The 14067-nt window shown below is 39.4% G+C and overlaps 1 long non-coding RNA gene across 2 annotated transcripts in view; it reads right to left on the bottom strand.

Moving 5' to 3' along the window:
* LOC146768479 (uncharacterized) overlaps positions 1-14067 on the bottom strand; it is a 72195-nt gene that overhangs the window by 29858 nt on the left and 28270 nt on the right. For both annotated transcript variants that reach the window (XR_014953109.1, XR_014953110.1), the window contains exon 1: positions 1-14067. This exon is cut by the window's left edge; it is cut by the window's right edge and continues 28270 nt beyond it. This is a non-coding gene — a long non-coding RNA (uncharacterized LOC146768479).

The following is a 14067-nucleotide window of genomic DNA, read 5'->3' as shown; positions in this document are numbered from 1 at the left end:
AGTGCACACTGGCTCCCATTTCAGTAGCTGTTCATCACCTCCCATGTAATCCCTCTCATTCGTTTCCTTTCCTATTCGACTCAGAATGGGCAGCCAGAGGCAGGTACCATCCTCAAGAGCATTTCAAGAGCAATAATCAGTTTTCCTGCAAAGGGACGGCACTGATGTGACACATAAGGGTCCTTGTGCTCATCATTTACACACTTTATCCTTTCGGCTGAGCAGCCAGGGTGTTCAATAAAGTGTCTGCTCTGCCTGGGGGGAGCACACAGAGCTGGCACGAGGTGAGAGCACACACAGTGCCCTGCTAATGCATCCTGCCAGCCACTCCTGACAATGCTCTTCCATAATGAACTGGATGAGGGGATCTGCAAGTGCCGCTTCCAATTAAAAATTACACTTCTGCAAAGGCAAAGGAGTGAGGTAATGACTGCAATTCTAATCGAGCTGGAGCAGCTGCCTCATTAGTACATACTCTGTGATTAATATGCCTTTATGACCTGTGCTTATACACCTTAACCTCTTCCTTCTAGAACAAAGGAAACCCCATTCCCACAAGAAGCACTGCTGGTTCTTCAGGGATGCAAGATTAACTCATAGTGAGAAGAATCATATTTTCCCTGTGAGACACAGTTTTACAACAAAATGGAGTGCAGTCACTTTAAAGGAAGATTTGATGGAGATAAAAAGTGACCAAGTCCAACATTTTCAGAAAAATTGCCTTTTGCTTCAAATTTCCAAATTTGGGATTAGAAATGTTAAGCTTTTCCCCACCTTGTGTTTCAGAAGGCAAGGAACACAAAGAAAGAAAGTTTCTCTTTAATTCTTAAGAGAAAAAACTGAAAATTAAAAAGATTTCTAATCACTTCCAAAATTCACACTTGGAATGGTGTTTTTATAATAAGTAATCCTTAAGGGCTGGACTTCAACAATGCTAATGTCTTTTTCTTAATGCCAGATAAAATGCAGTGCTGAACACTCAGATGTGACTTTCATGACAGAAACAGAGAAATTCATTCATATTTTCATTCTTGTTTCTTCCCAGGATTGCAGTGGAAAGGGACTTTCACCTCCAGATGACAACTGAGGATCAGCTTCACTAAAGTAATTGAAGGGTTTGCCTTTCACTTAGTAGAAGATCTGGTTTTTCAAGTCCATATAAGAGTATTTCAAAAACTGGCCCATATCACAGCAAATCAGGAGTGACATTATGAAGAGGGGAAAAAGAAACTCAGCAAGTGAGGAATGAACCAGTTTTCCTTTAAAGGATATCTGAGGTTTTCTTAAGCCACAAAGCTCCTGAAATTTTATTTAACAGATAAAACACAAATTGATGATATCTGAATGTTTAGTAAACCCCTAAGCTCCTGTTTTGTGCTCAAGCTGGCATGCTTTTCATTATCCCAAGGTAAACCTTCAGGTACCAACATCTTCAGTGATCTGGATGTGCCTTGTAATCAAAATGCTACCTGCCAGAACATTTCTTCCACTAAGTTTTTTTAATGTGTCTCATTTTCTTCAGTAATGTGTATAGCTTGGTGGAAGACAATTCATCTTGCATCATCTTTGAAATAAACAATGAATCAATGAGGTGACTTAGCCAGATTTTAACTTGTGTCTGCATCCTCCATGGATTCCCCACTTTTGTGTCACGTGCAAGAAGCTGTCCTGTGTCACCCTCCAGACACAGCTAAGCAATCTCACATTTCACAAGGAAGATAATGGTCAGTAGTTGAAAAGGGGAGACCTTGCACACTCTCAGACTTCAGACTGCATTGAGGTAGCTTCTCTGATTGCCCACATATTTTGCCAGTGATGAAGTTTTCCTATGACTCCGTAAGATTTAAACAGCTGAACACATGAAGTGAGTGAAGAACAGAATGACTGCTCACCCAAAATAGACAACTATAAAGAGCAGGATTAGCTTAAAGATCTCCCGTTTCTTAGCAGAATATGAACCATATGTAGCATCTTTCAGCATACTAGTCAAGAGAATAAATATTTTAACCCTCTTTGAAGATTTGAAGGTTTTTTCATGCTGGTTGATAGTTTTACATTAGAAAATTAATCACTGCAGAGGTAGAATTAGTTTCATCAAATCAGTATGTGAAAAGGAATTTTAAACAAATGTGGCTTATATTGAAAGACTGAGTATCAGTTACCTCAGCCTTGAAGATAAACAGGGTCTTGTTAGGTTGTGATAGGATTACCTGCTTGTATAATTTAAACAAGTCTAATTTCTGCCACAGGCTTTTCAAGCCTTTGAACACTGATGTTGATTCATTAAGGTTTTTCCATTCCACTCACAAATTATATTTCCCAGTAGAAAATGAAGAAACATTAATTACAAAAGTGAGATTTCTACAATGAGATACATAATTGCCAGTACTGAAGTGCACATTATAAGATCATGCACAACATACTCTGCTGACACATTATGCAAAACAAATTCCTGATCTCTTTTGTGATTATCATTTCATCCCCCAAAAGCTTAAACTACATTAATTCCAACAAGTTAAATATATCTGGATTGGTCTCTAGAATTGGAGCATGGAAAAACCTACATTAGCAGAATCATAGAATGATTTATGTTGGAAAGAATCTTAGATAGAGATAATCTCATTCCAACCCCCTGCCGTGGGCAGGGACACCTTTCACTAGATCAGGTTGCTCAGAGCTCCATCCAGCCTGGTCTGGAATACCTTTAGGGATGGGACATCCACACTTTCTCTGAGCAACTTATTCTAGTGTCTCACTACTCTCATAGGAAAGGACTTCTTTCTAATGTCCAATCTAAACCTACTCTCTTTCAGTTTAAATTCAATCCCTCCTGTCCTATCTTTACCTCCCCTTCTCAAAAGTTGCTCTCCAGCCTTCTTGTAGACCCTGTTAGGTACTGGAGGAGGCAATCCTTCAATATTAACCAACTTTCTTGGGCCCTCTCTTCCCTCCAGGGCTTTATCCCATGGCATTCTACCAAGCAGATTCCTGTAGAGGCCAAAGTCTACTCCCCTGAGGTCATGAGCAGTGAGCTTGTTGTGATCCTTTCTTGCTGCCCCAAGGATCCTGAACTCCACCATTTCAGGCTCACAGCAGCCAAGGCTGCCCTGGAGCTTCACATCCCCTCAATCCCTGTCTTTTAGTGAGAACAAGGTCCAGCATAGGTCTCCTCATAGCTCCTCTATTACTTGGCAAAGGAAGTTGCCACCAAGATTTCCTAGCAACCTCCTGGATTCATTATGCCCTGCTATGTTGTCCCTCCAAAAGATACTGGTGTGGTTGAAGTCCCCCAGGAGAACAGGGGCTTGGAAAAGTCACTCCCATCTGTCTCTACAGGGTCTCATCCCCTCAGTGTTCCTGGCTGGGTGACCTGCAGCAGGAATAGTTTATAGTGTCACTGTCCCTGCCCTCCCTTTAACCCTGATCCAGGAGTTCTCAGTCAGTTCCTCCTCCACCCCCAGGTGGAGCTCCGTGTACTCCAACTGGTCATTGATGTAGAGGGTGTTGCCCCTTCTTGTGTCCCTGCCTGTCCTTCCCAAAGAGCTTGGATCCTTCCACTCCAGCCCCCAGTCACAGGAGCCATCCCCCCACATCTCTGTGATGCCATAAATCACAGTTATCCAGGCAGGTGCACACCTCTAACTGCTTTTTCTTATTCCCCTTGGTGGGAGTGTGTGTGTGTAATAGAGGCATTCAAGCTGGGCTCTCAGTGAAGCCAAATTATTGGTTGGAGTAGCCAAAATTCCTTTGTGTTGCCCTCCAGATGCTCCCTCTCCAGGCTCTGGGAATCTTTTGCTGGCCACAGATTGCTGTGAATGGGATAGAACGAGGTTCATATTATTGTACTCTATTAACATTCAAATCAGGGTAGTGACATCCAAGGTTCTTGTTGGGAATGGGCCTGGTCTACCTGGTGGTCTGTGTCTCCAGCCCTGAGTGTAGCCACTTTTGGGGGCCATTCTGTCAAATTGGCAGCAGAGACTTTCATTACCTACAAAAACTCCCTACCACTGTTGAATTTAATGGTAAAGACACAGCCTCAAGTTTCAAACAAAGACAACAAGAAGAAATGCTTTCTGGTGGTTGTAGTTGTTCTCCACAGGCAGAAGTTCTATTGGTAACTATTGATACTGTTAACCCAGTGTAGTCACTTGTACAATTCAATTAACATTTTGTTTGCCTACTTTAATCTAAGAGAGACCATACAGAGAGTTCAAATGTATTCTACTGACCAATATTTTTCTGACTACCATTGAGACGTTTCTGGGACCCAGGATAGGTTTCAACAGATTTTTTGGCATTGTTTGGCATATATCCACAGGCAGAAACAGGAATGATCCCTCTGTGGTATCCACTCTGGTCTATATGAACACTTTTCCTCCAGTGCATGTGCATGTCCAGAGCTTCCAGGCTAGAAACCCCTGTTGGGTTTCCTCATGTGCAGGCACCCTGCAACCCTTGTAAAGCTGTCGGGAGCAGAGCACCTCCCTGCATATCAGAGTCTTGTGGAGCCACAAGCACAATTGGGAATTTTTTCTCTATTCAAACCACTGATCTTCTATAATGTTTAGCAGTTTGTCACCTTCTCTGAATAAAGCTGCATCAAAGCACATCTTCACGTTAAATCTGGCTGCAGGGGGAGAGAGTACAAGATGGCACTTCACTTCCATCTCAGTTCCTTAGGGCTGGTTGTAGCAAAAGAGAGGAAATCTCACCATCTGCTTTGCTCCCAATCCTGTCTCCTGTCTCTGTCAACATGCTACACTCTGCCTTTATTGCTGTCTTGAACTTTTGGCTGGCTCTGGATATTGTTCCGAAGGGCCAGAAGAGCTCAGCCTGTTCAATGACTTTCACAGCTACAGACAATTGCTTCCTTCCTTCTGAAAGGGGAGGGAGAATGCTGACAATGACTAAAGAACACAGCAAGCGATCACAGCTTTTTTGCAGAAGTCTCAATGATCTTCCCCTGCCCCAGTCCCTGAAAAAAAAAAAAAAAACAAACCCAAACCAAAACAAAACTACAATATTTGGCAAAGCTGTGTATGCATATAAATGTATGTGCCCAGCGTTTCCAAGTAACATGGGAAACCAATGACTTTAGGACTAGCCATAATTTTCTCGGCAGAACCATACATAAAAATGAGGGTTCATTTATGAGCTGGAGCCAGGAATCATAATTACTCTGATGAACCTGAAAATTTGTAGCTGATACAGAAACCATTAGTGAAGTCCTACATAAAAGCTTACACCCATGCAAGGGAAGCTTTTTTCTACATTCTAGTGTATACATAAATTTTTCTGTTTCTCTCTCACACACATTCATTTTTATGAAGACAAGAAAATAATTAATAGGTAATTGCATTACCTAGAAATATATTCTACTCTTGGATATATTTATGGAAATGAGGAACAATTAATTTATCATCAGTTTTATGGTAGCAATAAAAAATATTTATCTGCCTGGAAGGATTTGCATGAACTTTGATTACCTCATTAATAGTAAGCGTTGGTTAATATTAAAATCAGCTCTTACCACCAAACTTACATCAGATCTGCTGTCACGGATGTGTGTATTCTGGATTTAGAGGAGATAACAGAGTCTGGCCCAAAAGAATATTTTAGAAAATGAAAGGTCACTGTGAACTCTAATTTTATGCCCAATGTGATGAATTATTGGTGTGGACAGCAACTACTTAACCTTCTAACTTTTATTTCTGGTCGCAAACATTAATGGGTTTCTCTTAACCCCTGTGTGAGGAAGGTCAGTGCTATTCCAGTTCCAAAGATGAGGAATTGTTCAGAAAAAAAAAAAAAAAAAAAAAAAAAGCAAATGCAAGGAGTTTTTATGCTTCTGAACCTTAGTTGAGCTGCTAAGTTATAATTGCCTTGGCTCCCATGCCTCAGACCTGTGTTATATGGGTATGATCTACAACTCATTCCTTTGCAGGAGGTCACAGTGACCTGGGACATGGCTCTGTTGAGATGCTGGATCCAATGTGAAATAGGTGCTACATTCTTATGGGGTGAGGGCACTAAGAGGCCTTAAACCTTCCCCAGCTTTCTCTTTGCCTCCATCCCAGCTGGGTGAATCTTGTTTGTTTTTGGAAATTTCTGTCCCAGCCCTGCTGTCTGTGCCCACCCGTGGTGCCTCCTCTGAACCATCAGAGTTTGTGCCAGAGAGCTGCAAAAACCACTGAAGCCTGGGGAAGGATGGATGGCCTTGTACAGTGTCAGAGATCTGTGTTCCTTTCTGCTTATCCAGATTTTGGGCACTATCCTTAATTAGCTTTGACCACCTGGGTAAAATGAAGTACTTAATCTTATACTCTTAATGAGGATCTTCTCTGAAAACCAGGCTGTATTAAACACTTTGTTCAAAATCTGAGCAATAATAATAGAGCTTTGGGACTGCTTTTTTTATCCCAGTTTTCCATTCAGTCCACAACAGATGTAAATCCAGGTTGTCAATCTGAAGAAACTCCTTTGCCTGTGGATGGGATGCTCTAAAATATGCTTTTGTTTTGGGCACCAGCTCACATACAAAACAGCATCCACCCTCCATTTCATAGTTATAGAAACAGAATAATAAGGGAGCAGGAAATTAGCCTAGAATAAAACATTTTGTGTGCTCCAGTACAATTCCTTGCATTCAAAAATTTTATAGTCAAGAAATAAATATAGAGGTCTAATAAAAATAGGTCTATAGAATTTCAACCATGTGACATCACTGAAGTTCTCTTATATCTTGGCCATTCCTATTTGAGGATTAACATTGTGTGATGTAAAACCTCTGTGTCTCTCCTGTAGGCTGTGACAAGATGATTACTGCATTAAGAACATCAACAAAGAGAGCATACAGGTCACATGGAGGTAAATGCAGCTTCAATGCTTCCTACACAGCAGAAACTTTTCCAGATGAGCAGAATCTCTCAAAATCCCTGATATAGATCTAGACAGCTGGCACTGGCATGGGCAATTTTAAAGTCAGTAGGGATCATCCTTGAGCTTTTGTGGATGAAAGAGTTCCCTTGTCCTTGGTGAAGGATTTGGGCATTTCTTCTTACTCTCTTGTCTATAAATTATAAATCAATTTTGATGACTGGCTCACACTTCTACAGCTGAGCCAGTCCACCCTCAAAGCAGGACATTTAGTTCTACCCCTGTACTGACATCTGGACATTGACTTCAATGTTTTATCATAAATTCCATTTATTTACACAAGTTAACTCAGAAAAAAAAAAAAAAAAGAAAAAAAGATCCTGGGGTAATTTCTTCAGGTAATTTTCCTTTTCAGGAAGACATCAGCAGCAAGTGTAGATTTCTACTCCAGACAGCACCATGACTAACCAGGATTGTTTGCAGAGACAGGAGCTCTCTCATAAGCCAATGTATTTTGGGCTTGTTTTCTTTTCTTGCAGGTACCTCCTTGCCATTTGCAATTCTGCTTCCCATGTCCCAGAAGAGCAGACAGCACAGATATGATCATGTCTCAATGACAGTGAATTTGAACATAGTGACCTAGTTCAGGCAGAAAGTTTCTTGAAATGGCTGAAAACAATTAGCCAGGTAATTAAAGACCAGTCAGGCTAGCTTGAATTTCTAGAAAAACTGTTAGGACTGATAATCAAGCTACTGGAAAGACCTTGGAATTTAAAACAGTGCTGTGATTGTATAGAAATGTTGCATCTAGAGCACTATTTTAAATAAACTGCAGTCACACACAGGTCAGTGTAAGCACTAAATATCTCTGGAGACTGCTTTGCAATCCGAAAATAAACCCAAGCCAAAACCCCAAATTGTCAGAGCGATTACCTTCATTTTAGCTTTTTCTAAGTGTAAAATGCCTAACAAATTGAATTAATTCTTGAAATACTTATATGAAACATGAAAAGCTCAGAGGAAAACAAACCTTTCAAGTAGTGAAGTAGAAATCAAGCATAAGTTGCCAACATATTTCAGGAGAGCAAAGAGCTACACAATAAATTCCATCAGATGAGAACTGAACCTCTTGCTCCCACGCATCACGCATATGTTTTCAATGACTCCAAATTTTTTATGTGATCATAAAATTGCAGAGAATTACTGGCAATGCACATTTTAAATTTCAGTATTTGAATGCACATTTCAGTGGAGTTGAGAATCTGCTTGTCATCCACTTCTGCCATTTTACCAGTGCTAAAACAGATTTGTTTGAAGAGTTCACAATATGCGTGGAAGTGGGTAAGGAAAAATTTCAGTTTTACTTCACCCAAATAAGGCAACACATGGCAATTCCTCTGGGAAGAAAAATATTGTTTTATTTCAGTTTTAGGTTTAAAGTCACTTGTGTGTCTTGGCAAAAAGATTTATTTGACAGGTAATGCTATGATGAAGGTCTGACATGTTCTAAATCCTCCTGTCTGCTGCCTCAGCAAAATGGGGGGATGTGTATTAAACCACAGCTTTTCAATTTACGTGATGACAAAGAAAGCCACAGAAAGCAAATGATTCATTGCACTATGATTGTCTATCAGAATGAGCAGTACTGAAAGCCTTGGAAATGAAAAGAATGTCTCCTGACAGGTCAGAAGACAAGGACAGCTCTCTGAATACCCAAAGATGTGTGTGCAATAGCAAATGAACAGGACCAGGTCTCCGTTTCAGGAATTGGGCCATGACTATTCATCCTGTTTAGGTGTTGTCATGCTCCCTAGGCTGTATTTCCTCAGGGTCAACCAGAAATGCCTGGAACAATGTGAAAAACAGGATGTACATGGAACCAGTCCCAGAAGACAGGCTGGTATAGCTCCCTCTTTTTTGAGGGAAATGTGTGCCATAAAAGAAGGTTGTAATTTGTTTTATTTACTATTTATTCATTTAAATACCTCAACAACCAAGAGATTCGGTAAAGACTGGGACTGTCTTGGAAATGTATTTCAACATCATAACACATCTACATATAGTGGAGAAAGCATGTTTTTTGCCTTATCTGTCTTCCATTTCATAATGAAGATGCTTTCAAGGCAGCATGAATTGGTGATTTAGATTGCTTCTTTCACTTACAGCCACTAAGGATTCATAATGACAAAGAATTACATGATTCTTTTTCTTCGTTATTTTATTCATCTAAGCCTAGCTCTGCAGATCACAGGAAAATACACTGTGACCCTTTTTGCTAGTCCTTTCCTAATTTCACAGTTTACTAATTTTCATAAATATCAAAAGGAGCAAAATTATTAAGGAGTGCTTGGTACTTTCTGAAGTATCCATGCTGAAAATGCATAGATGATGATTATCATCAGCAACTCCTCCTTTAGAAGCTGTCACAGAGAGTCTTTATAAAATGTCTTGATGGAAGAAGCCTGTTCAACAGAAAGCTGAAGCTCACTGATAAGTATTCAGATGCATTTTTCAATCAAAAATTTGTGGTTATTTTCAATCACCATATTGCTTTATTACATTGAAAATATGAGCCGTATTAACTAAGAATATGCCGGTTATATAAATGAAATCAAAGCCTACCTTGCAGTGAGGTTGCATGCAATTGATATGGAAAGACCAAGTGCACAATGATTAGATGTAGGGGAAATGGAGCCAGACTCTTTCTCAGAGGTACTCAGTGAAAGATGAGACAGTGGTCACAGATTGCACCAAGAAAAATTCTGAGTGCAATAAGGAGGAAAAAAAGTCAAAATTAACATGGTCAAACATGGATATAATAACTATCTGGAGAATCACTAGTTGTGGCATATCTCTCCTCAGTGATATTAAAAACTTGATTGGAGATGGTCCAGGGAAAACTAATGTAATTTTGGAGTTGGCACCAGTCTGCATAGGGTATTAAATCTGATGAGCTCCCAAAATCTGTTCCAAAATCTTTTTTCTATGGTTTTTGATCCAAAAAACCAAAATTACACTAATTTCAAGCTGTGTTTAGAACAATTTTTAAAAAAGTTAATACGACAATTCTCCATAAAGCAAAGCAGTAAATATCATAGAAGTCTGAGAGCTCTACTTATACCTCCAGTGTGCTACTGACTGTCCAAACACACCAAGGTGGTCTGTCCTCCAAACTCCCAAGCTGTCACTCACTCAAACTAATACACCTACTTATAGAGTGATCTTTCATTGAATGTGGGGACATACCACATAAATGTCTTCACCTGTAAATACCTCCAAGTAACCTTAGATTTTACAGTATGAGCAGACCTGATTGCTGAAGCTAGAAGAGTTTCATGGGGGCCTCTTTTCATTCTATGGCAGAAACCTTATTTTTCTTCAGGTGAGTAATTCTAAACTTCACTGGCTGCAGTGACCAGAGTGCTGCCTGACTGTCCTGTGAGGTTCCATTAGGACAAGTATGTTCTAAGTACATGATCTTGAGATCAATCTTGTCCAAAGAACTTTATAAAAGAGTGTAACATCATTGTGACTAACTTCTCTTCTACAAGTAGGAAAAAGGGTGCTTAAGGTGGAGATGTAACACTCAGATCACATGCAAATCAAGTGAGAATGTAACTCAAAATTTTCAGCACTGAGTTAACCATGTCCTTCCATAGATTGCACAGTTGAATAGTACCAGAACTGCAACAAGGAGAGATAAGCTTTTATTAAATGTCATCTATTTCTCATTATGCTAATTAAAGATCTGGAAGGTTGTGCAGGACTTGGCTATGATTTAGAAGCAGACTGTGTTCATATATGGTAGGCTGATCACACTGGCAGGCAGGAAAATAATGTATATATTACTTTAGAGAAATCTGTGGGTTTGAGGGTTTTAAGGAGGTATATAAAAACATAAACTTCTGTTTAGTAGTAAAATTATACTTTACTATGAAAACTGCAGAAGGAAAAATTTGTAAAAAAAAAACACATTAAAATTTAAAGTTCAAGAAAAGCTTATTCCTGAAATCCTTTATACTCAGCATCTCTATTCACTGTATTTAAATAAAGTTTATACATGATGAAGGTGTCAAACCACCCTGGACTGAGCAGGGAATCCATGGAATAGTCCCCTGCCACACTGCCAGCTTTGACAAAAATGCCTTTCAAGTCACAGATTCTTCCAGGTTCGACAATATTTACCTGAGTGTTACCCAACCTCTGACCTGAGCAAGTCACAGTCCCTGAAGGTCTAAGATTAATGTCCACTTTGTTCCACAGCTCCTTTATAAATGATATTAAAAATGTATGGCTTGTTCTGCTCTCCCTTATTGCACTAGAGATGTCAGGGTCTTTGATCAACTGTACTGGCATGAGTAGGATTTACTTGTATTACAAAATTAATGAGTTTTTACTTATACTGAGGCAACACAGCAGCAATACTAAAAATTTCACAGTTTCAACATATATTAACTAATACTGAGGTTTCAAGGCTTCTTAGAGAGCAGATCCAATACTCAGGATTTGACTTGACAACCTGTTTAAATCAAACTCTCAGTCTGGCATGCAAGCAGATAAGCTTTCTTTTTGGCCTGCCCTGGAGATGAGAGTCTAGTTCTTTATCCATAGGAATAACACAAGCTTGGTTTGGGTCTTAAATCAAGGCAAATTCCTTGGCAGGTTGTATCTAGGTCCACATTTCTCATCATAACTTCTATCTAGAAATATAAGGAAGGAAAATGAAAATTACAAGAATCCAGGTGAAACTGGATGAAAACTATTGGCTATAAAACTTCTGCTCCACTTTTTTTTGCTGGTGTCTGTGGTGGATTCACCTTGGCTGAGGGACAGGTGTCCACCAAATCTCTCTATCACTCCCCCTCCAATATAACAAAAAACTCGTGAGCTGAGGAAAGGAAGGTCATTACCCATTACCATCATGGGCAAAACAGACTTTACTTGGGGAAATTGGAGATCTGATAAACCAACTTTCTCTGGGGACAAAGGAAAATTTAAATAAGTTTTCTACAGGTTGGTACATAAGGACACACAGGTTTATTTTACTTCCATTGAGTTACCAACAGCACAAATTTCCTCTCTTCATTGTGGGATCCTTTGCAGGTAGGAGATTAACTTGAGATCTGCCTACACAGAGGAGCAAGAGTTACTATAATGACAAGTTGAAGAGGGAAGTAAGAGAAAAATTAAAATCTGGGAGTTTATCCAATCCATATGTCCTGTGATGTATCAAGCACTGCTGTTGCTATAAAGAAAAATTCTTACATCCCAGGTGTTATGAGACTCCAAGGTAATATAATCTGAATATCCATGTCTTGAAGATGTCCTCCAAACCCCAGAAGTTTAAGTGTTCCTTCATTTGGTTTGCTAAATCCTTTTGTAAGACATTGCTGTCATTAATAATCAAGAAAATCACATAAGTAGGGATATAATCACAGAACTCTAAATCCTTCTTGGGTATATCAGTGGTAATGGAAAGATAATTCACAAAGATTAGAAACAGATGAAAGTGAGGCTTAGAACTGATTGGAGGATGCTCTTTTCCCCTCATGTCTGTTAATCCCTGTCTCAAAAATAATGAAAAACTTCACTTATATAGCCAAAATCTTCAGAATTTTTGTGCTTGCCCAAAGGAGAAAACTCTGCAAAACCCAGATGACTTCCTTGCACACAAATCATTAAGTTTTGTAAAATTTTTAAATGTAAATAAAAAATACCAAAAGCTTGAAATGCCCTTTTTAAGTGAATAAATTAAAGGCATGAAAATGTTGGTAAGTAGCTAAGGGTATGTTATCTGAATTGACACACCTGGTCTGTGCTTTGCTGAGAAAATCTCTACAAGGCTACATTGCACTACACAAACTGTCCCAAACTATGAAAACTGTGCAAACAGAAGTATTGCCATAATGGCTATTGTCCATAATCTGAAGCAAAGATATTGAAGTTTTTTTAGGGGGGAAAAAACCCATTGAAAACCAAAGATGGATGGGAAAATAAATTCAGAAAGAATTAGGAATTATTTGTATGATCCTAGTGGGAATGAATATTGAGGAACTGGCAATAAGTATGTGGCATGAAGAAAGAAGAATTATACACAGTGAGGCAAGAAAGCCATATACAGCATCAATGTGAATCAATTAGAAAAGTTTCAGGAGAATCTTCCTGACAGCCAGACCTATTCATCTGTTTCTGAACTCCCCAAAAAAAGCTCTGCTTCTGGAGTCTGTGTCAACTGTGATAGATGTTTCCTGGGAATGTTCATCTCTTCCATGGAAGTGAAAGTCATCTTAAGTAATATTTTTCCCTTGTTCATTGATGCACACTGGTCAAAACCATTGTGATATTTAAGCCTAAGTCATGAGCAGCACTTTACATCCCTTTTACCAGCCTAGGACCGTGCAATCAAAAATTATTTCAGCTCAAGACCCCATAACCAACTGGGTCCACCAAGCTGATTAGAGGGATGGAACACCTCTGCTACAATGAAAGGATGAGAAAATTTGGATTGTTCAGCCTGGAAAACAGAAGACTTAGGGATCACCTAATAGTGGCCTTCCAGTATCTGAAGGGAGCCTACAAAAAAGATGGAAAGAAACTTTTTACATGAGCATGAAGTGACAGGACAAGGGGCAGTGGCTTCAAACTTAGGGGAGGTTTAGATAAGATATTAGGAAGAAACTCTTTCCTGTGAGAGTGCTGAGGCACAGGAACATATTGCCCAGAGAAGCTGTGGCTTCCTCATCCCTAGAAGTGTTCATGGCCAGGCTGCATGGGGCTTTAAGAAACCTGGCTGTGTGGAAGGTGTCCCTGCACATGGCAGAATGTTGGAAATAAATTTTCTTTAAGGTCTCTTCCAACCCAAGCCATTCTATGATTCTACAATTCTATGGTTCTATGATTCTATGGGTTGATGATTCTATGATTCTATATTCTGTAACTTTGGATGTAGAATAGGGGATTTCTGTATTAAACTGGACAGTTACATTTAACCTGAGTGAAGGCCATACTCTTATTGAGGAACTCTGTTTTAAAGTGTCACAATTTAAGAACTAATGAAACCAATAATCCTTACAGTGCTTTGATTTCAGTTGCTCTCTGCCCCACGACAATAGTGAATTAAGCAGCTAAAACCCTACAGCAAATGTATTTAAATCAACTGAAACAGCAAGGAATAACCTCATAGGCTTC

The sequence above is a fragment of the Lonchura striata genome, chromosome 2, assembly GCF_050655825.1.
Source record: "Lonchura striata isolate lonStrDom1 chromosome 2, ASM5065582v1, whole genome shotgun sequence".
In the NCBI taxonomy this organism is placed as follows: domain Eukaryota; kingdom Metazoa; phylum Chordata; class Aves; order Passeriformes; family Estrildidae; genus Lonchura; species Lonchura striata.
Note: the sequence above shows the minus strand (reverse complement) of the source record. Positions and strands in the feature narration are given on the sequence as shown.